The following is a 26,533-nucleotide window of genomic DNA, read 5'->3' as shown; positions in this document are numbered from 1 at the left end:
TGAAGCTCAGCTGTGCAGGGAAGTATTTCTATCACCTCTGAATGCATTTTAGGTGGACACCCACACACCCATTTCCCTGTCGCTTGGCCCTGAAAAGCTGACAATAAGAACTCAGCTCTGGCAGCCAAGGGGCCGATGTTGCCATTCTAGGGCTGCTCTCAGAACAGTACACTTAATCTGTCAACTATTTTTCCTGCTTCTACCCCATGAACTGATGGTATTACACACGTTTCAACTTACGCCACTTTGTGCCAACTATTGCAGACGCATCATAATAAAGGGGTTTTGTATGCAAATATATGAAACTACTTAAAGTAACTGCAAGCAAACGCATGCTTGTTTTGTTGCATTTTCTCCCATTGTTACCGAGGGCCATGTTGGTCTTTTCTTTCTCTGTTGTTTTCCTCCTTCAGTTGAGCATTAGAGATGAATTTTTATTGCATTTTGATCTCCTCCTTACCTCAAAATAGAACTGTATTCATCAGGGCGCACTGACCATAGCAGTGCTTCTCAAAATCTGATCTGTAGAATGGTATTTGGTAAGCTTAACATTTTTTCAGGCAGAACACCCTTTTAATGGATACCTTCAAAAACTTGATTTAGAATAATGAGGCTATTTCCCTGGCCCTTATGTTAGCACAGACTAACACAGTTTTGCTCGTGTACATACTATAAATTATATTTTAGTGTTATACAGATTCACTTACAGGACATCCCCTTTTTGAGATTTATTTAACTACAACAAAAAATTATCTTTTTAATACAGAATCTGTACATAATATGTATTTCAAATATGATAAAGAGTTTGGCACTTTTTTAAAAAGTGTTTGGAATAGCATTTATCTACATGTTCTGTTGGTGGTAAAGTCTATTTTCCTTTTTTTTACTCTGTTGATTTCCTCATCACCAATATTTCTTCACAGCTTAGAAAATTAACTTCTTTTTCTCATTTTTTCCTTTACTTCATTCTATCTAACTCAGAGTATGGTTATTACTGTCTGTTCATGTAATGAATTTTTCTACCATTATCATCACCAATCAGATCACAAGTTTGTGTTTGTCCCTTAGGTCCTGGGAAATACAGTGTGCCATTGAATTCTCTGGGAAGAGACACTGAGGGGAAATTAAGGGAACAAAGGATTTATTGGAAAGTAGCCTCCGTGAAAGGAAAGAGAAAGAGGCAGGATTAGGCAAGAGAAGCCGTCAGACAGCGATGGAGACCTTATAAAGCATCTCTCTGACCTACAGGGAGGAAAGATTGCCCACTAGAGGAGTCCCACTTGGGTGGAAATGGTTAGGGCCTTGGATCACCATCTTGTTTGCTGGCTGCAGGCTTCCACAAGAAGAGCAGGACCCCAGTGCAAAGCTGCGATGGATGCCCAAGGAGCCATGGCTAGAGGTGTCCACCAAGCACCCTCCCCACATCTGGGCAATGACTCCCTTCTTGAAGGGGGATCTGAGTAGTCCATTTCTGTATCTGCTGCAGATGGGATTCTATCTTACTTTAAACAAATGACAAATGATCAGACGCAGTATTTTGAAAAGCAATGGGAAATTTTAAGACCAATAGAGTTAAATACTGCATCAGAATACATAAATATATCCACTGCACTGTCATTATTTAGCTTTCTAACACCGTACACAAACTTACACACACATACACCTTGCTTGTTAATATTTGTAATCATATTTTCTTCACATAAACATTTAAAAATACACAGTGTTAGAAATCCAATAGACAATGCATGAAGTGACCCAAAACGAGTGGAGAAAGAAAAATACAGTTCTTTATACAGGAATCAGTTTTATTTGCAAAGGAAGTTTTGATTCTATGTATATATAAAGTATTAAAAAAAAAAGGGGCTTCCCTGGTGACGCAGTGGTTGACAGTCCGCCTGCCGATGCAGGGGACACGGGTTCGTGCCCCGGTCCGGGAAGATCCCGCATGCCGCGGAGCAGCTGGGCCCGTGAGCCATGGTCGCTGAGCCTGCGCGTCCAGAGCCTGTGCTCCGCAACGGGAGAGGCCACAACAGTGAGAGGCCCGCGTACCGCAAAAAAAAAAAAAAAAAAAAAAAGTATTAAAATGACACATTGGTATTGGAAAGATATGCAAATGTCCGCACCTAGTATTTTATAGATATAGGAAGTTTAGGAAGTGATTTTTTTTTTGGCGTTCAGTTTATCTTCAATCGTTTTATAGAAATTGCATATTTATTTTTAAGGATTTGCCTAATCAACAAAGTATTGAATATATAAATCTTAAGAATGTTTTCAAAATTATTTGGTATTATTCAAAATGTGTCAATCATTTGCACTGGTGTCTTATTTTTACGTTTTCTTCTAAGTACTGTGGGGATTGGTGAGCATTAATTATGCATGGACACCAGCTATTAGAGAACACTTATCATAGTTAATAGTTAACATCTGCATTACTACTACATGTACCTATTAATTAACCCCCTTTGTGTGGAATGTTTATGGTGCGTGACATTTTCTAATATTTTCCTCGAGATAGTACGAAAGTTAATGAGAACTGCACATGTGCATGAAGAAGAGAATGGAGCCTTTGTCCTAAACTTATTAAGTTTCTCCAGATGTGATAATATTGTCCTGTCTCCAAATGGCTTTTTTTATTATCACTTTAATAAGATTTAAAATTAGAAAAAAAGTAACACGAGCAAAGAACTTCCTGAACTTGCATTTATTTTTTATTTTCCTTAATAATCTTAAATTTCCTGTAGGTAAAGGAATGTGATTGCAGAGTCAATATACAGCTGATTATAGACCTAGGGACATTTTTCTTGCACATAAACCTGAGTTATAAAGCTAAGAGTATTTTCAAGTCCAGAAGAGAGCTAGGTACAGATTCTATTGAGCATCACCTAACCCATTTTAAAACACCATCTGCTGAAGTTCAACTATGTCCCTGTAATATGCTAAATGCTTTCACATACACTGTCCTACTTAATTATTTAGTTATTCAACACATATTTATTAAGCACCTTCTGTACTAAGCAATAGGAATACAACAGTGAGCAGAACAAGCATATGTATTTTCTGTGTGGCTCTTTCGGTGGGGTGGGGGAGACTGATACATTTCCATCAGTCATCTACTGTTGCAGAACAAACTACCCCAAAGCATTTATTATCGCACTCACTGGTACGTAGGTCAGCTGGGCAGCTCAGCTCCATATGTGTCTCATTCTTTTGGGACCAGCAAATGACCAGGTACATGTCCTTCTGAAGGCAATGGCAGAGCTACAAGAGAAGAAGACCCACCCCCAAAGCACTCTTCAGATCTTGGCTCATGTCATATCCACTAACATCCTATTTGCCAAAACCAGTTACAGGGCCAAGCCCAAAACCAGTGGGGTGGGAAGTATACCTTGCCCACAATGGGATGACAAGGGAAATAAACATTTGCTGAACAATAATACAGATCATCACAAGAATTAATCACAAATAATTGAATAATAAAAAACTCTGGAGTACCATGACCGAAGTTTGAGTGTGCTTGGCCGTAGGAGAGCTGGATCCTGTCTGGGGATGAGGAAGACTTCTCTGAAGACAAGGGGAGATAAGATGAGCTGAGGGCTGAGGGATGGGTCAAAAATAATGAGGTAAAAAGGAGATGTGAAGAATCATCCAATCAGACAAAGACAAACATCGTAACACATATATGTGGAATCTAAAAAAATGATACAAAAGAACCTATTTGCAAAACAGAAACAGACTCACAAACATAGAAAACAAACTTATGGTTGTCAAAGGGGGAGGTGGAGGAAAGGATAAATTGGGAGATTGGGACTGACATATACACACTACTGTGTATAAAATAGATAACTAATAGGGACCTACTGTATAGTATAGGGAACTCTACTCAGTTCAATGGACTATATGAGAAAAGAATCTAAAAAAAAGAGTGGATATATATATAACTGATTCACTTTCCTGCACACCTGAAACTAACACAACATTGTAAATCAACAATACTCCAATAAAAATTTAAAAAAAAAAAAAAGATATCGCTACAAAAAAAAAAAAAAGAAAGAGAGAGGTAATCATCCAAGCAGGGAAACGGTGTGCAGGCAGCATGGCTGTTTCAAGGAACAGGCTTGGGGGCACTGAAAGTATTGTTCAGAGAGTAAGGTGGAAGGTTGAGGCACATGAAATTGGAGGGGTGTGTCAAGTGAGATCTTGCAGGGCCTTGCAGACTGTGCTCAAGATTTCATCTCTATCCTGAGACCAATGGGAAGCGCTGGAGGGGTTTAAGCAAGTGAGAAATGATCACATTCAGTTCTGGGAATTACTCCTGCTGCAATGAAGGGAACAGCCGAGAGTGGACTTGAAGAAATGAAAGTCATCAGCAGATAGACAGTAATCAGCCTCACTGGCATAGTCCACTGCCTGTTTTTATAAACAAAGTTTTATTGGAACACAGCCATGCTCATTCATTTATAGATTGTCTAGGGCTACTTTTATGCTACAATGCAAAGTTGAGTAGCTCTGACAAAGACCATATGCCCCACAAAGACTGAAATATTTACTATCTGGCCCTTTACAGAAAATGTTTGCCAATGCCTACATAGATGAGAGAGATTTAAGAAGAAATCATGGAGCGAGGGGACAGAGAACATAGGACATAACCTGATAGAAAAGAGAATGACAGAAGAGAGAAAAATGAGCCAGCAGAAGAAACTAAGAATTCTAATCTATTTGACGATTTTTAGCCCCATTTTACAGATTTAAAAACAGGTTCGGAGAGTGTGGTAGCTTGCAACATATAGCCACAAATTCCTCCCCTTTCTTTTTTTTTTTTTTTTTTTTTTTTTTTTTTTACTGTACGCAGGTCTCTCACTGTTGTGGCCTCTCCCGTTGTGGAGCACAGGCTCCGGACGCGCAGGCTCAGCGGCCATGGCTCACGGGTCCAGCCGCTCCGCAGCATGTGGGATCTTCTCGGATCGGGGCACAAACCCGTGGCCCCTGCATCGGCAGGCGGACTCTCAACTACTGCGCCACCAGGGAAGCCCTTACTCTCCTTTCTTATAAGCATATCACTTTGCAATGTGATGTGGCTGCTTCTCCCATCGCCATGGCCTTGGTTCTAGGCGGTCTGGTGACCGACTTTTAGCGGTAAAATATGGCAGAAGTGACATTGTAGGAGTTCCAAGCCTTGGCTTCAAGAGGCCTTACAGTTTCCATTTTCACTCCCTTGCTGTCCTTAGACTACGTAGGAGGAGGCCTGGGCTAGCCTCCTGGACCTTGAGAGTCCACATGGAGACAGGCCCAGCCAACAGCCAGTGACAACCACCGGACAGGTAAGTGAGGCTCTAGGACGACTCAGACTCAGGAAGCAGCCAGCTGAATGCTGCTCATCTGAGTGAACCCAAGGAAGGAAGCCCAGCAGAAGAGCCACTCTGCTAAGTTTAATCCAAATGGCCGACCCACAAAGCCACTCAGTGCTGGGATAGTCTGTTACTCAGCAAAAGGTAACTCAAACAAAGACATAGGTGACTTTCTTGAGATCTTCTGAAACCATACAGCTATTAAGTAGCAAAGGCTAGGATTTAAACCTGGTCTTAGGACTCCAAGTCTTGTAATGTTATCTGTTCCTGTTTAATCATGGCAAATAACAGCAAATGTGATATTACAGAGTCTGTCTTCCTGATGGTCTGTCTAAAGGCATTGACTTGGCTGATTCTAGAGTTGGATAGTTTATTGTTATTTAAAGGGGTGTGGGGATGCCCTCTTCTATAAGATAGAAGATACAGAATTTGGAAATATTGTGCTAGCTTACCAGGTGTCTGAAAATTCAATTACATGCAAATTTATTAGTTGTTTTCTTTTTGGTTCTCATCTTATTCTAGAAAAGATTTCACTCATTCCTCCCCCATCAGATTTATTGTTTTGGTTTAGTAGATTGTCCTGGCTAGATTGCAAATAATATTCCTGGGAGGAGTAGTCATTAACTCCGCAGTGTCTAAATTTGTCTATGAATGGTTTCCTACAAGGTGAAGTACAGAATAATCAAGTCTTAAATACAACGAGGGTAGCCAGGGACAATCATTGCCTGGACATGGTTTAGGAGAGACAGAAAGACAGAGAAATACCCCATTGGGTAACAGCAGCCAGAGGTGATATGGAATGACTCGGCAACTGAAGGTTAAGAAATGAAAGAGTAGGAAGAGAAGAAACCTGGAAGGGGTGACACCTTCCTTCATAGCTAAATCAAAGGGCAGCTATTTAATCCCCAGCAAGAAAAAAAAAAAGTGAAAGGAGTTAAGGAAGAAGAATGAGCAAGGGCTCATCCAGTTTGCTAGAATCCAGGTCCATGCAAAGAGTCAGTTTGGGTACAAATAATGGGGAAGGTGAATTTGGCCCTTACTCTACTATAGTTACTCCCTCTTCCAACCCGCTGCCTCCTTCCCCATCCCCACCACCTTCACTGCACCCCTGCCTGAAATACCGCCTTCTGTCCTGGAACTAGTCTCTCTTTTTTCTGTTGTCCACCAAAACCCTCTCTCAGGAAAGCAGCTCTTGGTTATTTGCATACTAATGAGTTTAAAGGAACCTGTCTATTCGTTCCAGAGAAAGTACATCTGAGGTCTTCTCGTTATAGGAGGAAAATGCTCTGTTAAAGGAATTTCCAGGAAGAGTAAGCACATGGCAGAAGCTCTTTCTGGAGCTAGAGAAGGTTATGGCCATGTCCACACCAGGTGTGGCTTGGATGTATTCACACCAATGTATTTAGGAATAAAGGCCTCAGTGAAAAAAGAAACCAGTAAATGAAGATGGTATGGCAGGCTGGTAGTTTGGTAAGATTGTCCTGACTCTGTATTCAGGTGAAGATGGGCTTGGAGGAAACTCACTTGGGCAAAGGAGCTAAACTAATGTTACATGGTTGGTGGCGAATGAGACAGATGGTTAGGAATAGACTGGGAGATACTGAGGTAAAGAGTACCAAACCTACAGATATAGGTATAAACTGAACACAGAGCAAAAGAGATGAGGTTAAAAACAGTGTAAGAAATAACAGACAGGGGCTGCCCTGGCGGCGCAGTGATTGAGAGTCCGCCTGCCGATGCAGGAGACACGGGTTCGTGCCCCGGTCCGGGAAGATTCCACATGCCGCGGAGCGGCTGGACCCGTGAGCCATGGCCGCTGAGGCTGCGCGTCCGGAGCCTGTGCTCCGCAACGGGAGAGGCCACAACAGCGAGAGGCCCGCGTACCGCAAAAAAAAAAAAAGAAAACGAAAAAGAAATAACAGACAGAAGGATGATCATGAAGGGCAGAGGGCATGATCCAAACAGCAATTGAGTTACACCCATCAGAGCGGCTAAAATCAACTAACTAGAGCAAAGGTTAGCAGTGATGGGAAGCAAATGTCATTCTCAGACATTGCTGACGGGGCCGTCAAATGGCACAACAAATCTGAAGAGCAGTTCCTTCGGCAGTTTCTTTGAGGTTAGACATTCATCTACCCTATGACTCAGCAATTCCCCTCCTAGGTATTTACCCAAGAGAAATGAAAACATATGTTCTCCAAAAGACTTATATAACAATGTTTATAGCAGCCTCATGGATAATAGCTGCAAACTGGAAACAACCCAAATGTCCATCAACGGGAGGACGGATAAATATACTGCGGTATATTCAGACTATAAAGCTAATCCTCAGCAATAAAAAGAGTGAAGTACTAATACGTGCAACAACATTGATAAATATCAAAAATATTATGTTAAGGCAAGTGTTGGCAAACTACGGTCCACAGGCCAAATCTAGTCCACCATCTGTTTTTGTAACTAAGCGTTATTGGAACAGAGCCCCGCCCATTCATTTCTGTACTGTTTATGACTGCTTTGGTGCAATAACAGCAGAGCTGAGTAGTTGAAACAGAGACCAAGTGGCTTGCAAAGACAAGAGTATTTACTATATGGTCCTTTATTAAAAAAAAAAAATAGTTTGTCAATCCCTGCATTAAGTGAAAGAATCCAGGCACAAAAGAACATATACTATATGAGAGTCCATATATATGAATTGCAAGAACAGACAAAACCAACCTATGCTGATAGTGGTGAGGGGAGAATGGACTGGAAAGGGGCACACAGAACTTTTTGAAATGATGAAAATGTTCTCTATCTTGTTCAGGGTGGTGGTTACACATCTGTATACAATTATCAAAATCCATCCAACTAAACACCTATGATATGAGAATTTTATTAATAGTTATTTCTTTTAAAAACAGTTAGAAATACACCACTAAGTCAGCCTTAGTTTAGGAAAAAGAATTATAGAAGAATAATTTGTTTAATCCTAAGAAAATTAATTTGGAAATCCAGAAAAGAAAAATTGGGTTACAAAATTAATCCCCTCCAAAAAACTGAGATAGTGAGAAACGCACCTGACAGGAAATCAGGGGGTCCAGGTGTTCCGGTTTCCAAAACCAGAGCTGCCACTAACTTGATGCATGACTTTTGTTGAGGCCCTGACCTTCTGCAGGCTTCACTGTGTTCATCTTCATGCTGCAGGTGTTGAATTTGGCAGTCACGGAGGTTCTTGCCAGTTCCATCGCTCCATGTTTGTGTTCACGCCACCAATAGTCAGATGCTTCTCTCCTGTAGCGATAGGCACAACCCCCTGCACCAGGTCCTTTGCCTTCTTTATCCAGCTGATCGTGGAAGCTTGCACGTCCCTTTGCCAGCCTGATTTATAGCTTTTGGTGCCAGGTAGGGAAGAATCTAGGAAGGAGTCTCAAACAGGACTGTTTCAGGCAACGTAAGATCTGATCAACTGGAACTGGTGATGAAGACAAACACTGTCTTTTTTACAGCATTACCACAACAATTTCAGAGAACATAGTATTTCTACCTTCTTTCCTTGACACAGAACCGTAGAAAGGCGATATGCTCCCTAATGTGTTTACTCTTAATTCTGTTGTATAAAAGGCAAGGTGGGTCAGCCCACATCTTATTTCTCCACCAGGTAGTGGCAAAAAGCTCCCATCATTTACCCTCTCCATTCATTCATCCAACCCAAAAAACATGCTGACAGTGTGTCAATAAGCCATGCATTGGGTTAGACATCATCCCCGCCATCAGGGAAGTCATTTTCTGGTGAGCTGACTCATTGATCACTTCATGTAGCACAGTGACTCACCAAGAAAGGAAAGTATCCTGTGCTTTGTTTTTGCTGCTAGACACTCCACAGAAAGCAATCCAGCTTCCCTTCCTCCCATGGCCTCTTCCTTACCAGACTGGTAGCCAAGTTTTTGTGTTATAAGATCTAAACTCTCTGCTTACCCCATAGAGAAGATAGAGTTTTTTTTGTATTTCTGGGCTTTAGAAAAAAACACAAGTTATCAGATATCTGGAAAGTCTAGACCAGGGCTTTCAGACTCTCAGATATATAAAGGGCAGAAAGATCATATAAATGAGTAAAGTGAACCTGGTGTGAGATGAAAAACAACAGCTGACCTTGGCCTCAGGGATGAGGATACAGTATAGAAAGGTGGGGAGTGCAGAGATGAAGAAAGCAAATGCCAGCCATTACTCACTGCCAAGTTGGCTATTGCCATGGGGGAGTAAAGATTCCACCTTTCCAAACCTGCTGAATTTTCAAGGAAACCTGGACATATTCATATAAAATCCTCATTGGTAAATGATAGCAATTAATTCAGACTTTAAACTCTGTGCAGGATGCTACTGTGCACACGAAGGAAAGACGACAAGAGGGAAATGAGGCCAAACACGGCCCACGGGGCTCAACTTCCACGCTTGGTCTAGGTGCATTGAGGGAATTAAGTGCCCATCCAAGAGAGGGAGGGTAGCAATGTCAGTGGCCAAGTGACCTGAGCCTGCTTGGGTCCCCTGAGACGGCTGGAGAATGGAAGGATGCAATTCAGTGAAATAATGAGAGCAGGGCTTGCTAGGGCATTGCGCCTGGGGTGCTGCGCTCTTGGATGGGAACAGGTATATCAGTGACTGAAGAAGCAGCACAAGGTGCCTTTTCTCAGGAGACTCAGGAATGGCTTCTGTGGCTGAGCCTGGCATGGAAGGAATGGAGCTGTTGGCAGATCCACCTGCCTTTGAAGGCCATCCCAGAAGAATGACCAAGGCCGCTCCCCATTTTCCAGGACCATATAATCCTCAATTTTCTTACAGAATCTAAGAAGTAGAGAGGCAGTTCCCTTCACCCTAATCCCCTGCTACCCGTAACAGCAATTATTGACCTCTAACAAAGCTCCCAGGAGTACAGAACCAAGCTGGAATAAATTTGATATAGAAAACTAAAGAAATCTACATCTCTTGTATTCAAATTATCATTAAACAGTTCATATAACTATACATAAACAATTGGTTTAAATACAACGGTTAAACCAGTGGATGGATCAAAGAAGCCTTCTTATTTCAATGTGGATCCCAAACTCCTCCTCTGAGGTGTTCTAAATAGAAGAGACCCTTAGAGGGACAACAGAAAAGTAAGACAGAGCTATGAAGCTTATACCTGGGATATTTCACTTGTCAGTTTTATTGGATGTTATATTAGTATCCTGTTGGTGCTGTAATAAATTACCACAAACTTAGTGGTTAAAACAACACAAATTTATTACAGTTCTGAAGGTCAAAGTCTGAAATGGGTCTCATGAGGCTAAAGCCAAGGTATTGGCAGGGCTGGGTTTTCTTCTTTCTGGAGATTCTAGGGGAGAATCTATTTTCTAGCCTTTTCTAGAGGCTGCCTATATTCCTTGGCTCGTAGCCTCCTTCCACCTTCTAAACCAGAAATTGCACCTCTCTGACCTCTCCTTCCACTGTCATTTCTTCTCCTTCTACAGTTCCCACCTTGCACTTATAAGCACACTTGTGATTACATTGGGCCCACCCAGAAAATACAAGATAATCTCCCCATTTTATGGTCAACTGATTAGCAACTTTAATTCTATCTGCAACCTTAATTTCCCCTTGCCACATAACAAAACATATGTATAGGTTCAGGGAATTAGGACATGGACGTCTTTGTGGGTCTCATTATTCTGCCTACCACAGATAGCCTGTCTGCAAAGCTAATATGCATCTTCTAACCATTGCCTTGATTGAACATCTAATTATTCTCTGACACATATACTCAGTCACCTGGTATACCATATGACAAGAGAGCGGAAACAAAGAGAATGTGTTTCCTTGAAGCAGTAGAGGCACAGAGCTGATGCTTTCCAAGATACTAAGAGGAAACCTCTCTTTGAAATTCATGCCAGAGTTGGCAATCAAGGTAGACCAAGGGACTTTGAGTGACTCTTCAGTGACAAGTAGCAGGCATTGGTCAGAAGGATGGCAGAGATGAGCAGGGAAACCAATGGCTATAAACAGAATAAAACTTCTGATATAGTTAGCACTCCGTTCCAATCAACTGTACCAGTCAACCCCAAATTCCATTTATCCACAACACAACAGAGTGAATGAGAAGGCAGTACAGCCACTGTTGCACAAGAGTTCTAGAATTATGAAATTTTTCTATATACTTAGAGGTTTTACCATATTTCCATCCAAAACTAATAACCTAAGGAAACATACAACTACTTCTGTTAAAGCCACATACGCATATGTGTTTGCTTTCTACTAGAAGTAAATCAACTCAGTATGGTAATCCCAGCCATCTTCTACTTATCAGTTCTCTTCCGCTTCTATCAGTTTATGAGAGGTTGTTACTAAATCCACATATGAAGTAGTCACAGTAGAGGAAGAGCCCATAGTCATGACCTTGGACATATGACCTTGGACCTTGAATCTGACATCCCTCTTTTGGATCCTACTTACCCAGTGCCATTTCCTACTTATTTTTTAGTTACTTCCATGCCAATGCTCTGTACAGAAGGTGAAAGTGACACTTTATTTAGCACACAAAATAAAAGCACACAGTGACACTTAGTACACAAAATAAAGCAAACAACAACAGTAGATAGTACTGTGAGACGCTTATTAGCATCTCAGCCATGGCTTTGATTATATGATTTCATAACACATTTATAAACCATTGCATAAATCCATTGTTGCTTAAAATATGGAGAACTTTGAAATGGAAATACAATACAAAGTGGAACAAATGAATTACTACAATATAAATGTCATCATCTAGATAAAATCTCTCAAAACATGAGGTCTATAGAGGAAAAAAATAATAAAATGGGTTTTCAGTGATAAAAGAAGAAGCCAGGAACAATTGTTCAACTCAATCACCTCATTTTATACAGGCAGACTCTAAGGTTCTATGAGATAAAGTGCCAGGTAGTGGGCGGTAAAACCAGAGGTAAGTCCGAGTAATGACACCAGCTGCATCTCTTTACTTCTCTCTACTTCCTGCAATCGGTTTGTTTCTTCTTTTTCATTTTTGTCTAAAAAGAATGTGAACATCCAAGTAGCTGCTTCCTCATGCTCAATGGAAAAATCTGAGACAGACATGCTAAGGTAACTCTTCATTAAGGATGTCCCAGAACTCAGCACAGCCAGACTGTAGCCCCTAAAGTGATGAACTGTAAGCAAGAGTGGTCAAGATTAATAGCCAACTCAATACAAAAACTGGTCTTGCCAGACTTTCTGGGTCCAATACACCTAGCAGATGCTTTTCCCAGCATGAAAGATTAGTGCCTGGAACTAGCTGGCCTGGATTCCCTACAGGGTGTAGTGTCACTAGTGAGAGAAGAGTTAGAGATTTATTGCTGGACTACAGTGAAATGAAATCATTCTTCGGTCATCAATTCAAACCAACATACAGACTTACTTTTTTTTTCCTCATAAAAATCCCTTGACACATTTTCCTACTTCTTCAAGCCACCATTATCTGTGCTATAAAAAATGAGATCAAGTAATAAATTTTTATGCAGTCAAGGTAGTCTCCCCAACTATTCACCATTTAATGATAACATTTGCTTTTTAATTCTTTTCAGTTGGAAAAATGCCTTTATTTGTAAACAGCTGCTTAGCAACATTCTTTGTAAATGCTCGTATCTCATTTGGAACACCTATCACTTGATTCTGGAAATCCTTAAGTTCCTTGGGGTTTATGCAGTATTCTCAAAACAAGGATAAAAGCAGGAGGAAACATGTGAGAAAGTTGAATCATTCCAATCTTCTAACCAGAAAAGGAATTTAATAAATACAAAAGGCTGCCTTTATTTTGGATGAAACTGATGTGATGCTGAGGGGGAAAAATAAGATGAAATTAAGATCTGGGGAGATAAAGAATAGTTTGTCCATCTATTACAGAGCCCAGGTCTAGAGCAGATCAAATCAGGAGTGGGAGACTGGGAATATATAAGAAGATCTGTTACTTCAGAGTTTTATCATCTGTTTATCACTGGGAATCCCTGGTATGTTGGAGCCAAATTGCAGCCCTAAGTTTTTACAGATGGTGGGAGAGAATTCCAATTCCTGGGAGCCCAATCTCCTTACTCAAGTGCTCAGGGTATGTGTGCGTATGTATGGAAAAGGAAATACAGAACCTCAGAGCATTCATGATCATCTAGACCTGTCCACATCACAGGGTAGGAGAAGTATAGGTGAAGGAATTTCTCTTGGCGCTGGCAGACTCAGGCCACAATGGAAAAATCTGACTTCCCTCTTTTGGATCCTTCCCAGTACCATTTCCTCTCTTTTCTTAGTTATCTATATGCCAAGCTCTACAGAGAAGGTGAAGCTAACACTTTGGATGCAAGAGTCACTCTACAGCAGAGGATTAACACTCCCTTGTCAAAACTGATTGACATTGCCTGTAAACATTATTTAAACAGCAACCCTCCCTCGGCTGTATCCACTCTTTAGTGTTGGTAAAGAAAAAGATACTCAGGAACAAAGTAACATATGAAAATAGGACATTCTGTGAAAACAAGGCAGAATAAGTACGGTAGCCAGCCTCCAAGATGGCTTCCTGTGACGCCTATCTCCTTCCCCATTGCATTATTCCAACATGGTCTGTGTGACCAGTGGAATATCGTACAATGTCTAAAGACATTGCAGCTTCCCTCTTGGTTGCATCTCATTCTCTGTCTCCCTTGGAATACTTACTCTGGGAGAAGCCAGCTTCCAGGTCTTGAAGACATTAAGGAAACTCCATGGAGAAGCCATATGGCAAAGAGCTGAGACTTTCAGCCAGCAGCTGTGTGAGTGAGACTTCTTGAAAATGCATCTCCCAGCACCAGTCCAGGCTTCAGGTCATGCAACCCAGACCCTGAGCCAGAACCGCGGAGCTAAGCCATTCCTGGATTCCTGACCCTCAGAAACTGTGAGATAATAAATGTTGTTTTAAGCCACTAAATTTGGGTGTTATTTGTTGTGTATTAATAGATAACAATACAATAAGTTAGAATACAACATTTGAGAAATTTAGACCATAAACTCCCTGATGATAATGTTATATTTATTCTTTTGGAAAAAGAAATATCTGGAAGAGAAACTGTTTTATCTTATTGGGAGAATGTAAAATGCATTTTCTAGCCATATGAAATTAGGTTTTCAAATGACTTTCATTCACCCAGTTATCAAGCGTCTTGTATACACACACTACTAGGATAAAATGATAGAAATATAAAGACATACCAATGTCTTTAAAGTGCTTAAACTAATAGTCCCACACTGACACCTTGCAGCATGTTTCGTTTTCCTCCTTAGTATTTGTTTGCATTTTATTTCATCTGAATTAAGAGCTATCTATGCTGGATATTTTTAATTTGGCCTTCGAGAGCCACTCCCCCTCTGTTCCACCCTGCTTTGCACCCAGGGGGCTGGCTTTTGGGGACTGAATCAGTGGACCCCTCTGCCCTCGGGGTTTCTCTTGGTTTCAGCCAATAGAGGACTATGCAGAAGATCAGAGCACGAGAGAAGGAGATGGTAGTGCTTATGTGTTTGGCTCCTTCCCTACCATGGATTGGCTACTTCTTTCCATCCGAGACTATGCTCCTGTCAGACAGCCCTCTCAGCCGTCCCCTACAGCCACAGCTGAGCCCTTTCGATCAAGAAGCAGTAATGCTTCCTGCTCTTGCTATCTCCAAAGTGCTTCACCATACCTTGATGGGTGAAGGAAACCCTGTTCTCATCTTCTAAACAATTCCTTTATTTGTCAATGAGCTAATTTGAATGTGCCATGTATGCCCTGCCAGGACTGAACAATGCATTCACCTTTAAAAAATGGGAGATTTCCCATAGAGGTCAGGATTTCCACATCCATCTTAAAAATCAGAAGATCTGGCAATATGAGGTTCATTTTCCCAAGCAGCTGCTATCTGTGCCCCTTTTGAGATCTCACATTACCTACCCACCAGTCCCCACCATTGCCTATTATGTGACCCACTGGCCAACTTTCAAACATTTACGTGATCTGCTTGTCCCTTTATCCTCATTTGAGTTTGTGGACTCAGGCTAAATCTGTGGGAGGAAAAAGAGAGTCTTGAACACAAATCACCATTATACAGTGTGGTGTGTTGACGCCAAGAAATGATTAGGACAATGACTATTAAGTGAATGGAACTTTCATTTCTGTCTATGTGAAATGTCATGAGGAAAATGGACCTTGAGACCTTACTTTGAAGAAAAATAACACACTTGAAGCATGGCATATGAACTAGCTAGGAAACCTGGTTGTTATTTATACCGTTGCTTACACGGAAAAATAAATTCTGGGATCCAAAAAGCTGATTTAACAATAATTCTTTTGTGTTATTAACCCTTATTTATGTCATTAATAACCCTTATAAGTAACTCTAAGTAATTACTTTTAAAGAAGGTATGTGCAAATAGAAAATGACCTGGGACTTCCCTGGTGGTCAAGTGGTTGGGACTCAGTGCTTCCACTGCAGGGGGCACGGGTTTGATCTCTGGTCAGGAAATAAGATTCTGCATGCTCTGCAGTGGCCAAAAAAAAAAAAAAATCTAGGATTAGTGACCTTGATCTAAAAGATTTTAATGGAAAAACATTAAAATTGTGGGGGGAATGATGTTCATTATCACCAACATTATTTAACATCATTATAGACGAACTAATCAAGGCAATTAGACAATAAAAATAAATGAGGTATAAGTAGTAGAAAGGAAGAGTCAAAATTATTATTTGTTGATGATGTGAGTTTACAGACTAGAAAACTCAAAAGAGTTGACGTAAAAACTACTGGAAACAATAATAGAATAAGTGAGGTGATGAGTTACGCAAAGTTTTTTGTTAAATCGATAACTTTCTATATATTCATTCATTCAGAAAATATTTTGTAAGCACCTATTATTTGCTGTACAATATTCTAGGTGCTGGAGATACCGAAGTAAACAAACCTGATGAAAAATTCTTGTCATCATGGAGCTTATATTCTGTGAGGAAAGACAGACACTATATAATGTCGATGAAAAAATTACTCTGTAAATCTGAGAACAAAATGGATCATTTTATTCAAGCCAACCTGAGGATTATAATCCAGGAAACAGTCTTTCAGAAAGCTCTGAGGACCGTTCCAAAGAGCTAATGGGAGGAGGCCAGTACATATGTGATTTTGGTGACGGGGTGCATGCAGTCAAGTGCCTCTTGGTAGAAGGTTACTGCTATTCCCAGGGAACAGATATCTTGAATTGTTTTAGTGTTTTTCTAAGTATGGGAGCATGCAAGAAACTCAGTTCATAAAATTTTCTCCTGAAAATACGTCACTATCTGAGGACAGTTCTGCTAGTTTTCCCACAGAACAAGATGGCTCACCCTGATCTTCACCCTTAGCAACTACAGTGGCTAATGATTTGATTCTTGTAGAATTGGATGGTAAGCAACAGTCTTTATTTGACAATTCCTCCCCTTTCAGTCTTAATTTCAACCAACTTTTGTGTAACACTTCATGACCAGTTTGTACCACGGAACTAGGAATACTCATTCCCAGGTCAGGCAAGGGTTTCTTTGATAGTGCACTCAATGCTCTATTACTGGACTAGGCCCTGTTAACAGTAGCCAAAATCTCTGGACCAGAGACTAGTCTTACTAGTCAGCCATGGTCCAGGAAATGGTTCCCTCTTGTTGCTTATTCCCATATCTAGAGTTACACTATTATAATCATTGACCTTACAGAAGGATATAGTTGGTCAATCATTTCAAGTCGCCTAGTCATTATTTTTATCAGAGGCTCAGTTGCACATTTGGTAATACAAGAAATAATAATCTTGTAAAATAGGCAGAATACAAGTAATATAGCTAGTAACATTAATAAGGTCATATGTAAATACTTAAAACTTTCATTAGGTGTGACCCAGTATCTCCCCAGGTTGGCTGACCCAGTCTTTCTGCACTAATTGCTATCTTTAAGGGAAGGGATATATAGGCATTGTATGTAAAGTTCACCAAAGATGTCTGCACATACAAGGCGGGTGGTGGGTCATCGTGACCACCTACAAGATTAAGAAAGAAACAGTATCTTCTAAGGAGTTACATGGCTGATACCAGGAGAAGAAAACTTGATCTTTAAGGTTGAGCAGGTATTTCTGCCATCGGGGAGGTCTGGTTAATGCATAATGCAGACGCACAGTGCACACTAGGGCAAGGGAGAAGGACAAACGGGGAGGAAAAAATTTGTATAAAGGTTTTCTTGTTTTGTCTTAAAATATGAATTTTATTTCATCAATAAGTAAAATGTATGGTATGCTAAATGGTGTTTAGTATTAAGGATAAAAATAAAGCAAGGAAGGAGGGTATATGGTATATGAGGGACTGCAATTTTATACAAGGTGGCCAGGGAAGGTCTTATTGAAAAGATGATAATATGTAAAGAGCTTAAGGGAGTGATGGATTGATCTGGTGGATGAGGGTACTAAGCAGAAGGACAGCAAGTACAAATGCCTTGAGATAGGATCCAATTAGAAAATATTATGGAAGGAGAATTCCATTCACAATAAGCAAGCAAAAAGAGAAAACATCTAAGAATAATTACTAAAAGAAGTACGTAAAATCTATGTGAAGAAAACATTGATACTGTAGTAAGAAATAAAAGAAGAGCTATGTAAGTGGGCAGTGTAACCATTAGGGCTCCACAAAGGAAGCAGAATCACTATGAGTGCTAAGAAATACGGAATTGATTACAGAATCAGACCTCATTCACCTGTGGAAGGAGCTGGGGAAGAAAAGGTCCAATGGGAAACCTTAAAATCAGAGAAAAGTCACCAGCTCTCCTGAGCACTAGCCCAGATAGAAAAGTCAGAGCTTGCAGGAGAATCAGGAAGCAAGGCACATGCAGCAGCCAAAGGAAGAGAGATGAGCATATTAGCCTGGGAAGACTACCACCTCTGCACAGGTACCACCTCCGTGAGTTCACAGCCAAATATCAGTTCGTGGGACTGGTTTGCTCTTGGTCAGTAGGGTCAGAGTCAGGAAGAAAAGCAGGACATGGAGTGGAGAAGAGTAAGAATCCACTGGAACCCACTTGCCCCTCTGCACCTGCCTCTCATCACCTCTACCCACAATGACATTAGAGCTAAGGGCTGCTTCTTCCCATCTGCCTTGAAAACCTCACACAAGTGAGGTTTTGGTGAACTTTTGGTGAACTCCAACCTGGAACTACACAGGGAAGAAGATGCTGAAAAACAAAGCCAAGATGCTGAAAAACAAAGCCAAGGTGATGAGTAAAACTTCAGAAAGACCCATTGTGCCCTTGAATAAAAAGACTCCTTTAGACTTACTGTATAGCACAGGAACTCTACTAAATATTTTGTAATAACCTATATGGGAAAAGAATCTGAAAAAGAATGGATATATGTATATGTATAACTGAATCACTTTGCTGTACACCTGAAACTAGCACAAGATTGTAAATCAACTGTACTCCAATATAAAATAAAAGCTAAATTAAAAAAAAAAAGACTCCTTTACCCGACCTCCACATAACAAAATCATCAGATTAACCAATATCCTCTCCTCCCATTGTAAAGCAGACTTGGTATTGTAAATCAGGGCATGCTAGTGGGTTGCTCTCTGTTTCTTCAGCCCCCCAAAATTGTGGTACATGTTTACCAAAGGCTCTTAAGCTTTGTTCCCAAACCTGTTTATGCCAGTTGCACTCGTTATAAACACGTAATGAAAATAAAACATTCAGTAAAACAAAAATAAAAACTAAAAGATTCCCTGCTGTAGAGATGTCAATTTCACCTAAACTAATTTATAAATTCATTACCAATAGGATTTAGTGGGGGCAAGACTGTCAGATGTATTAGTAAAGTTCACCTGTAAAAATAAAAATGTGAGATTAGTCAGGAATATTCCCAAAAGGAAAAGAAGGCATCTGCCTCACAAGATATTAAAACATATAATAAAGCTACAATAATTAAAGCTCTTTGATACTGGAACAATGGAAGAAAAGAGTTGAGAAACAGACCTAAATATATATGGGAATTTTAACAAAAGTGCATTTCAATTTAGTAAGGAAAAGAAGGATTTTTTTAAATGATGTTGAAACATGTTTGAGGAAGGCCTCAAAGCACAGGATGGAAAACCTAAAAGCCATATAAAGAAAAGAGTGATAAAATGACTATATTAAAATGTAAATCTTTTTAATAGAAAAAACACATAATAAACAAAGTTGAAAGACGAACAACAAATATCGGAAAGCATATGTACACCACATTTGAAGCACAAAGACTAATTTTTTTTTTTAACAGAAAACTCTCCTAGGGTGTCTTTTTTTAATTTTAAAAAATTTTTATACAATTTTTAAAGGTTACTTTCGTTTACAGTTATTACAAAATATTGCCTATATTCCCCATGTGGTACAATACATCCTTGAGTCTATCTTACACCCAATAAAAGGCTAATTTCTTTTGTTTAAAAAGAACTCATAGAAAAGAAAAAATGCAGATAAATTTTAAAAAGGAGATGAGCGATGCAATAGAAAATTGGAGATAGAAATAAAAAGTTTACCAAAAATATAAATACAAATAGTCAATAACTTATTTGAAAAGATATTCAGATGTTCAACTTCACTGATAACTAAAGAAATGAATGTCAAAATAATAGTGAAGTGTTATTTTGTTCCAATGAGCAAAACTTAGGAAGCTCAATACTACCCAGTGTTGTCAGAGGTGAGGAAGAGGACATCATACTCCCAATCTCTCAAGTCATTTGATCCCTCACATTAATGGCTCCTCTGGGTTAGTTTCTCTGCCTTTCACCTTTTCACTCAAAGCCCAGATCCTGTTCCTTCCCTTTCCAATCCAAAGAAGAGCTGGGACCAGAATGTGGTTTTACATAACACTTTATGAGTGATTGAGGAATAATAAATGTAGAGTTTGGAGAGTGACTTTTACTGCTACAAAAAGTGGTCACTTGCAACTTGACTCTACTCCTAAATTCTCTATCTTACTCTTAATTGTCTACCATGAGACAAGGCCAGCTTACCCCTCACCACCCAGAACCTCTAGGTTTCTCCCATTCATATCCCCATAAAATCTTTAGCCTCAACCACAGGTAGAGATCTTCCTCTACCCCAATCTGAGGTACACTCGTTTCATGCCCCAGGATAATTGGCAGCGGAATTATTTTTTTCTTTCAGTAGACAAAATCACAATAGCCAGAAGTACGTTTCTCAAAATCTGCTGGATAGCATCAAGTGATAATTATTAAAAGTTTATCAAAATTCATATATAGGGAAAAAATTTTTTTCTTTAACTCTTTCAAGCACATAACTGTCCATCTCAACATACATCCAGTTCATACTACTGAACTGAACACTTAATATCTCCAGTTGCACCATCTGCATTCAGAGACACAGTGACTTAAAATCTTTTTTAAGAACTCTAGGTAAGTATTTGCTTTACACTCATTCCTATGATAAAGCGAAATCAAGTGTGAACTAGGAGTCCCACTATCTGCAGCAACCAAAAATTGAGGACTTTCCTAAGGGCAGTTATCTCAATAAAAGATAATTAAAAGTCTCATCTTCATCAAACACTCAGCTTCATGTACATTCAAATTTTCTATACTTCAAAATTTTTATTATTTCTATATTTAGACCAAATTAATGAATGCCCTTTAAATTAATTTTTTAGCCAGTGAGGTTCAGAAGACAAAGCATATCTCCAAGAGCATAATCATTTTGAAAAATTAACCAGCTTCTACCAGGATCAATTGTAGACAAACTTGGCACATGACAATTAAGGTTTATCTTGGCACACTTGCTTCCCCTTTGGATCTCCTCTCTCTTCTAGCACTGAACCAATCTTCCAGGAACATGTCTTCTTTCTGGTTCTTAACTACCTAGAGCATTCCCAATTGTGCTATCACTAGGTTTCTTCTACTCGCTGGCTGTGATTTAAATCAGAAAATAAAAAATGATACAACAATTCTCCAAAGGCAATTTCCTTGTGATACAGGGACTATCAGACATTGTGTAGTAGGAGAGGCATTTGTGAAACTTCAAATCTCACCACTTAATCTGTTTGTAAATTCTCTCCTTCCCCTCACTTTCCATTTGCTTATTCTTTTGCTACAGATAGATAGAAAGGAGAGAGCTCTGATTTTATTAAGAATTCAAGAGCAAAAGAGAAAAAAAATCAGAGAATTCAACTTTTTCAAAAAAATGCACTCATATTGCAACCAGGCAATCAGGACAGCTGTAGAGAAAAATCTCATGAAATGGAAATTAAGACCCATCCCACGTTTAGGTCCACAGCTGGCAATTAGGAAATTTAAAGTGAGCTTTGTGACACATTTTTATAAATTTCCACAAAGAAACTGTCTCAACTCGACTCACGCCATCTTTTTTTTTCACCTTTTTTCTTTTCCATATGAGTTTTTCTATCTCTGTATGTTTTCAAAATAAAGAACTCTTTTCTTCAGCCATTAACAGATACACCATGCTGAGAATTGCAGATGAAATACAATCTGTTTAGCTTAACTGAAGGCTGGATTTTGTTCATAAGATTTCAGAAACTGCTTTCTTTACCTTCATAAACACCATCCCTTGCCCACAATTCAAAGTACACACACTCACAGTGGTCTTTCTGTAGAGCTTTTTCTTTAATGACCTAGAAGAGAAATTTCATGTGGGAGTATAAAAGAGAGGAAAATATTTGGCAAAATTTGAAAGCATTTGATAATAGCTTCAAAGATTCCAAAGATTAGATTAGGAAGTTTGCAGAATGTTTGAGGAATAAAGCAGTGCATTAATTAAGGAAATTGTATTTGATTTAAGACAGACTTCTCCACTAAACATGCCTATGCAATTGCAGTTCCCAAAGTAGCTGTGCTATGAAATGGAATTTTTCATAATATCTTTGAATATACTTTGCCTCTTAATGACTCTAATGATTCCCCCTTCTTAATATTTCCCAAGTAATCTCCTACCCTTGAGTAATTTGCTTCTAATCAATAGACTCTCTTTTGCTGGCTTTGATGAAGCTACTGCCATGTCTCAAGGAGTAGAGTGTTCTTGCCCACATTGCAAGGGATTGAGGGTGGCCTCTGGCCATCAGCCAGCTAGGAACTGAGGCATTTCAAGTCCAACAGCCCTTGAGAACTGAATCTGCCCACAACCACATAAGTGAACTTGGAAGTAGGTCCTTCCCCACTTGAACTTTCAGGTGAGACTTTGGCACTGGAAAACCCTTTGACTGCATCTTTGTGAAAGTCCATGAAGCAAAGGACCCAGCTAAGCTATGCCCAGATTCCTGACCTAAATAAATTGTGAGGTAATAAATGTATGTTTTTGTATGTCATTAAGAGTCAGGGTAATTTTTTATGTAGCAATAGATAACTAATACAAGTATACATTTCCCATTTTGAAAATGTCTGTAATACCTATAATTTTCTATAGACACGTTACTGTATACTTGTGAAATAACTTACCAAAATTCTCCCTAACACACTATTTTTACATTTTAGTTTTAGCTGTGATAAGACTCAATAGAACTAATAATGACCAGAAGAATCCAGCCAAGTTGTGAATGCAAGCAAAAAGTTCTTGAAGAATATTAAAAGTGTTACTCCAGTGAACGCACAAATGATAAGAAAGAAAAACAGCCCTATTGCTGATATGGAGAAAGTTTAAGTGGTTTGGATAGAAGATAAAACAAGCCACAACATTCCCTTAAGCCAAAGCTTAATCCAGAGGAAGCTCCTAACTCTCTTCAATTCTATGAAGCTTGAGAGAGGTGAGGAACCTGCAGAAGAAAGGTTTGATGCTAGCAGAGGTTGGTTCGTGAGGTTTAAGGAAAGAAGCCGTCTCCATAACATAAAAGTATAAGGTGAAGCAGCAAGTGCTGACATAGAAGCTGCAGCAAGTTATCCAGAAGACCTAGCTAAGATAATTAATGAAGGTGGCTACACTAAACAACAGATTTTCAGTGTAGTGAAATAGCCTTCTACTGGAAGAAGATGCGATCTAAGATTTTCATAGCTAGAGAGGAGAAGTCAAAGCCTGGCTTCAAAGCTTCAAAGGACAGGCTGACTCTCTTGTTAGGGACTAATGCAGCTAGTGACTTTAAGTTGAAGCCAATGCTCATTTACCATTCCAAAAATCCTAGGGCCCTTAAGAATTATGCCAAATCTACTATGCCTGTGCTCTGTAAATGGAACACAAAGCCTGGATGACAGTACATCTGTTTAGAACATGGTTTATTGAATATTTTAAGTCCACTGCTAAAATCTACTGCTCATAAAAAAAACAAAAACTCCTTTCAAAATATTACTGCTCATGGACAATACACCTGGTCACCCAAGAGCTCTTATGGAGATGTATGAGATTAATGTTGTTTCCTTGCCTGCTGACACAACATCCATTTTGCAGCCCATGAATCAAGGAGTAATTTCAACTTTCAAGTCTTATTATTTAAGAAATATATTTCATAAGACTATAGCTACCATTGATAGTGATTCCTCTAATGGATCTGAGCAAACTAAATTGAAACGTTCTGGAAAGGATCCACCATTCTAAATGCCCTTAATAATATTCATGATTCATGGAGGTGGTCAAAATATCAATATTAATAGGAGTTTGGAAATTGAGTCCAACCTTCAGGGATGACTTTGATGGGTTCAAGATTTCAGTGGAGTGATAAGTGGTTAATATTCAAAATATACAAAAAACCCATACAAGTTGACATTAAAAAAACAAAAAGAACAACAACCTGATTTAAAAATGGGCAGAGAATCTGAATAGACGTTTTTCCAAAGATGACATAATAGATGACAAATAAACACATGAAAATATGCTCAACACCACTAATCATCAAGGAAATGCAAATCAAAGCCACAATAAGATATCACCTCACATCTGTCAGAATGACTATTATCAAAAGGACAACAAATAACAAGTGTTGCCAAGGATGTAGAGAAAAGGAAACACTTGTGCACTGTTGGTAAGAATGTAGATTGATATAGCCACTACAGAAAACAGTATGGAGGTTCTTCAAAAAATTAAAAATACTACTACCATATAATCCAGCAATTCCACTTCTGCATCTTTTCCCAAACAAAAAACCTCCACTAATTTGAAAAGATATATGCATCCCTATGTTTATTGCAGTATTATTTACAATAGACAAGATATGGAAGCAACCTAAGTATCCATTGATAGATGAATGGATAAAGATGTGGCATACATATATCAATTTATACAATGGAATATTACTCCGCCATGAAAAATAATTAAATCTTGCTGTTTGCAACAACATGGATGGACCTAGAAGGCATTAAACTAAGTGGCATACATCAAACAGAGAAAGACAAATACCATATGATTTCACTTATGTGGAATCTAAAAAAGCAAATGAACAAACATAACAAAACAGAAACAGAGCCTAGATACAGAAAATAAACTGTGGTTGCCAGAGGAAATGGGAGCAGGGGGATGAGTGAAATAGGTGAGGGAGATTAAGAGGTACAAACTTCCAGTTATAAAATAAATAAGTCACAGGGATGTAATGCACAGCATAGGGAATATAGTCAATAATATTGTAATAACTTTGGTGACAGTGGTAACTAGACTTATGGTGGTCTAGTTTTGTAAGGTATAAAAATATCGAATGACTATGTTGTACACCTGACACTAATATAATATTATAAGTCAATTATACTTCACTTTAAAAAAAAAGACTTCAGTGGAGGAAGTAACTGCAGATGTAGAGGAAATAGCAAGAGAACTAGAATTAGAAGTGGAGCCTAAAGATGTGACTGAATTGCTGCAATCACATGAAAAAACTTTAATGAATGAGGAATTGCTTCTTATGGATGAGCAAAGAAAGTGGTTTCTTGAGATGGAATCTACTCTTGGTGAAGATGCTCTAACGATTGTTGAAATGATAACAAATGATTTAGAATATTACATAAACTTAGTTGATAAAGCAGCAGCAGGGTTTGAGAGGACTGACTCCAATTTTGAAAGAAGTTCTTTGAAAGAAGTGGATAAAATACTATCAAACAGCATTGCATGCTGCAGAGAAATTGTTCATGAAAGGAAGAGTCAATCCACACAGCAAACTTCACATGGCATCTTATTTAACAAACTGCTACAGCCACTCTCACCTTTAGCAACCACCATCCTGATTGGTGAGCAGCCATCAACATCAAGGCAAGACTCTCCACCAACAAGATTATGACTCACTGACGGCTCAGATGGTTATCATTTCTTTTAGCAATAAAGTGTTTTTTAATTAAGGTACATACATTTTTTTAGACATAATGCTATTGCACACTAAATATCCTACAGTAGAGTGTAAACCTATGCACTGGGAAACAAAAAAATTTGCATGAATTGTTTTATTTGCAATACTCAGTTTATTGTGGTGGTCTGGAATCCAACCTGGAATATCTTCATGATATGCCTGTATGCTCTAGGGCAGGCAGGGGAAGGGGCCCTAATTTTGGCAGATCCTGACTCACCCAGCGTGATCCTCCTACCCCTGGGGGGAAAAAATGTGCATTCCCAAAGTCATGCACTGGACATAGAATCACAGCAAAGGGAATTGGATGGCTCCATGACAGAGTTCCCTCAGACTAGGAGGGGGTGGTGCTGACTATGTCTACTTCACTGAGTGGCTACCTTTCTCAGTATGCTAAAAACCATGAGCTCTTCTCTCAGGAGGACAGACACAAACATGCCTCACTTTTTAGACCTTCTCTTTCTACACTGTATGGAGACTGACCCTTTCCATTATAAAATTACTTCAGGGAAGTCCAAATGAATTAGAGCACCCAGTCTTTTATATTAACTGCATTATACTGTCTTCAGTGAGATCCGAGGAATTCTTGCACCTAATGAACCGTGAGGATGCTGTTTTCTACCCTTCCCTTCAAATTCCGGAGTCTCTGGCTCCTGTGGAGTGACTATAGTTTATGAACCCAAAGAAGGCCAAGGTTTGGCCAACACTGTTGCCTTGTCGACGGCTGCTCACCAATCAGGACGGTGGCTGCTGAAGGTGGGAGGGGCTGCTGCAATTTGTTATAATAAGATGCCACGTGAAGTTTGCTGCGTGGATTGACTCTTCCTTTCACGAACAATTTCTCTGTAGTGTGCAAGGCTATTTGATAGTATTTTATC

Source organism: Globicephala melas, chromosome 7, assembly GCF_963455315.2.
Source record: "Globicephala melas chromosome 7, mGloMel1.2, whole genome shotgun sequence".
NCBI lineage: Eukaryota > Metazoa > Chordata > Mammalia > Artiodactyla > Delphinidae > Globicephala > Globicephala melas.
The sequence above is the reverse complement of the archived record's forward strand: the minus strand, read 5'-3'. Positions refer to the sequence as shown.